Source organism: Octopus sinensis, linkage group LG5 (genome assembly GCF_006345805.1).
Source record: "Octopus sinensis linkage group LG5, ASM634580v1, whole genome shotgun sequence".
In the NCBI taxonomy this organism is placed as follows: domain Eukaryota; kingdom Metazoa; phylum Mollusca; class Cephalopoda; order Octopoda; family Octopodidae; genus Octopus; species Octopus sinensis.
Genome location: NC_043001.1, coordinates 122,699,555 through 122,704,554, shown reverse-complemented (window position 1 = coordinate 122,704,554; position 5,000 = coordinate 122,699,555).

The window sequence follows — 5,000 nt, the reverse complement described above, 5'->3', positions numbered from 1 at the left end:
CAGCCACTAAAGGGACATGGTCAACTGGTTAAGGTCAAACAACTGACAAGCAAATCTGTGGTATTGAGCAGAATATTTGCTATAGCCCATCTTTTATACCAAGACAAAACAATGTACATGATAACACTTCCAATCAATTTAGATCAGAGGCTATGAGAGCCACTGTCTGGTATTGCATCAGAGCATTTATCATTATTATTATTATTGTTGTTGTTGTTGTTGTTGTTGTTGTTGTTGTTTTTGCTGTTGCTGTTGTTGTTGTTGTTGTTGTTGTTGTTGTTATTATTTATGCTGTATACTTGTATTGAAATTAAGCATTAATTAATAAATTCGACACCAGTAATAAGCATAAATTGAAGAGAGAGATAAAAAGGAAATTGCTCCATCCCACGCAAAAATATAAAAGTAGCTTCTTTGTGTGTGTGTGTGTGTCTGTCTGTCTGTGTGTCTGTCTGTCTGTCTGTGTCTGTGTGTAGTGCGTGCGTGTGCGCGTAAGTGCGTGCGCGTGAGTGTGTCTGTGTGTGTATGCCTGTTGTCCCAGATCAACTCGGATTCAATGAACCCATGATGAAAAGGCGTTCTGGCCATAACCATTCCGTATTTTTGCATATTTATGATTATGCTGTCCAATGCGGCCTTTATTTGTATGAGAAAGATTTGGCTGCTCTTTCCAGCAGATCGATCGACCGCACCGTAAGTCCTACTTTGGCTCGTTGTTACAGAATGTTTTTCTCCGAACATAACTATAGGAACAGTTTTGCATTTAACAACGCTGTTTTACCGTCCGTCCACCACCACCTGCACCGCACCGCCACCAACACCTACACCGCACCATTACTACTACTACTACCACCCCGTCACCACTACCACCATCATCACCACCACCTTCACCACTACCACCACCTACACCGCACCGCCACCAACACCTACGCCGCACCGCCACCAACACCTACGCCGCACCGCCACCAACACCTACGCCGCACCGCCACCAACACCACCGCAACCATTACTACTACCACCCCGTCACCACTACCACCACCATCACCACTGCCTTCACCACTACCACCATCATCACCACCACCTTCACCACTACCACCACCACCTACACCGCACCGCCACCAACACCTACGCCGCACCGCCACCAACACCACCGCAACCATTACTACTACCACCCCGTCACCACTACCACCACCACCTACACCGCACCGCCACCAACACCTACGCCGCACCGCCACCAACACCACCGCAACCATTACTACTACCACCCCGTCACCACTACCGCCACCATCACCACCGCCTTCACCACTACCACCACCACCACCACCACCACCACCACCACCTTCACCAACACCACCACCATCATTATCATCACCAGGATCAGCAGCAGCAGCAGCAGTAGCAGCAACAGCAGCACCACCACCATCATATTTAAAGCGCCCAGGTTGTCGGGGAAACTTAACACTTCTTTGATATTTGATATCTATATTGAATTATCTCAAAAATGCAATACTTCACATTGATTTTTCTTGTTTTTTATATTATTTTATATTCTATTTATTTTTTGGCTCTTTTTTCTTCTTCTTTTTTTCTACTCCTTGTATAATATTCTTTTTACCGGAATAAAGTCGTTCCTCACAGTAAATTTTCTGTTAATCATCCGTTCAGGCTGAGAGATCAAAGGTGCTTGACTTCAATGGTAAAAATCGATTAATTATACTCGACGAAAAGTCTGTTTTTATAAACACATATGATGTCACACATCCATACTTTTTACTAATTTCCCGTAGCTCGCTCATTGTAACAATAACAATAACAATAATAATAATAACAGTAGTAGTAGTAGTAGTAGTAGTAGTAGTAGTAGTAGTAGTAGTAGTAGTAGTTTTTTTTTGTTAATATTGGTCTGTCAGATAAATTCGTTCGTTTCTTTTGTTCAGAATTTTTTTTCTTCTCCTAGTTGGCACCTCAACGTCATATATCTGAAAAGAGGCAAAATTTATTCAAATTCCAAAAACGATAAACGAATACCATAAAACACTACGATTAAAATAAATTTCGTGTTAATTCAAATAATATCGAAAAAAAAAAAACTGAAACAAATGGGGTGGTGGAGGTTGGTGGAAAACAACGAGCGAATTAATCTGACAATCTACAACATTTTCTAGCGGTGAAATATAGTCGACATATAACACATATCTATTTTACCAACTTTTAAGTTTGACAGACAAACTAGTATTACGATGTTTATTGCAAAAAATTAGGAGTGGCTGTGTGGTAAGTAGCTTGCTTACGAACCACATGGCTCCGGGTTCAGTCCCACTGCGGGGCACCTTGGGCAAGTGTTTTCTACTATAGCCTCGGGCCGACCAAAGCCTTGTGAGTGGATTTGATAAACGGAAACTGAAAGGAGCCTGTCGTGTATATGTATATATATATATATATGTGTGTGTGTGTGTGTGTGCATATGTTTGTGCGTATGTGTTTGTCCCCTCAACATCGCTTGACAACCGATGCTGGTGTGTTTACGTCCCCGTAGCGGTTCGGCAAAAGAGACCGATAGAATAAGTACTATGCTTACAAAGAATAAGTCCTGGGGTCGATTTGCAACTCTATCGACTACAGTACAAAATGTTTAAGTATTGGGCTATCAGATAAATTCTTTGGTTTTTCTTTCTTCTACTTTCAATCGTTATATGTCTGAAAAGAGGTGAGATTTAATCAAATTTCAAAACCGACGAAAAAAAGTTGCAGAGGAAGAATAGAGCTAAAGAGGAGGGGAAAAAGTAATAACAAAATCTGCAACAAAAATATTTTTCGTGTTAATTGAAATAACAAAGAGCGAATTTATTTAACAGCCGAAATGCATGCACATACATTGGTATATGTGTATATAAGTGTAAAGATAAAGAGCAAAATGTTGTCACCACACTCTCTCTCTCTATCTATTCATCTATCTCTCCTAAAAGCTGTCGTGGAAGACACTTGCCCAAGTTGCAAGTCGGTAGGATTGAACCTTACGTCACAGCCACTCGTTTGCTGGAACCTCTAATGTTCGTGTTATCGTAGTGGATATGATGCTTGTTCCTTCACGAGCCATGCCTGACTCATAAGGGCCGGTTTCCAGGTTACCTTGGCGTATAGATTCCCCACCTGGACGGGACGCCCGTCCGTCGCAGGTGAGCTGCATCTTGCAGGTGGAAAGAGTGTGAGAAAGTTGTGGCGAAAGAGTCAGCAGAAGTTCGCCATTACCTTCTGCCGGAGCCGTGTGGAGCTCAGGTGTGTCACTCATAAACACACACATCACCCGGTGTGAGATTCGAACCCGTGATCCCTCGACCGCGAGTCCGCTGCTCTAACCACTAGGCCATGTGCCTCCACAGTGGATATGATGAACAGGGATTAACAGAAAATCATTTCCTATCACTGAACATCCTTAGTTGTGCGTTAATGTAGGTCATGAATACTAAAATGCATAAATATACATGTCTACAGTAATTATTTATAAAACCACGAGTTACAATCAACAGAAAGCTTTCCAATAGGATTATTTCCCATTAATCTCCTAACCTTTTTATGATGTCTTTAAAAAACAAATCATCAGTTGTTAAATAAAAGACATTTTGTTTTAAATAACAAACTTGTGATCGAAATATATATTATGCAGAACAAAATATATCAATACCTATAAGCTTTAACTGCAAACGATTTATATACACAGTTGTTATACAAAAAACATATCTACACATTTTAAACGCGACTTTTTCCACTTCACCCAACAGCGTGTAAGCTCAAAACTCTCTGGTTTACATACGTGTATCTAACGCTTGGAGGAGAAACATTTTATTTGCTATTATGGCGACGAACATTTGGGGAAGTATTTGAAGGGGTAATCTGAAATCATAGAGGGTAGAATGAAATCGATTTCAGATAGCCCCCGGAAGATTTCTAAGTTCTTCTTAATCTGAACACGATTTCAAGTTACTGGGAGGTAACCTGAAATTGCAACACTGATATAACTTGAAGAACAATATCAGAGTGGAATTTGTTAGTATGGCTGTTTGGTCTGCAATACACCTTAGAATATAACCATGTAATACCTGTTATTTCTTGCATAAACGACCACATATCAGATGAACTAGCTCTCAGTTACATTATTTACATTTGACGGATATTTGTCCTCATCTTGTTTGTTGTTAACACAACGTTTCGGCTAATATACCCTCCAGCCTTCATGGGGAAATTTAGAACCTGGGTTCTCATTCCAAATGTATTTTTTCGATGCTGTTGTTGTTATTGTTGCTGTTATTATTACTACTACTACTACTACTACTACTACTACTACTACTACTACTACTACTCTACTACTACTGTTATTATTATTATTATTATTATTATTACTACTACTACTACTGTTATTATTATTATTATTACTACTACAACTACTGTTATTATTATTATTGTTATTGTTATTATTATTCAGGTAACTGCCTGGAATCGAACTCGGAATCTTGGGATTAGTAGCCCGCTACTAACCCCAAGATTCCGAGTTCGATTCCAGGCAGTGACCTGAATAATAACAATAATAATAATAACATCGAAAAATACCTTAGTAATGAGAACCCAGGTTTGAAATTTCCCCAAGACACCTGATGAAGGCTGGAGGGTATATCAGCCGAAACGTTGTGTTAACAACAAACAAGATGAGGACAAATATCCGTCAAATGTAAATAATGTAAATAATGTAAATAATCTACATAATTCCTCATCTCTTAAATATAGAACTGTACCTTTCAGTTAGTTTAAACGGCAGAGAAATTAAGACTGCAATCAAATAATGAAAGAAATATTTACTAAAGTGCGAATACTATTAGTCATACGAAGCCTTCAAAGAGAAAATTAGAAGTTACGTAACATAAAAATTTACACAAAACTGAGAACGAAATCTGAAATATTATTCAGATTGTAGCTGAAAACCTCCCGGAGGGCGGTATTTTATTCTG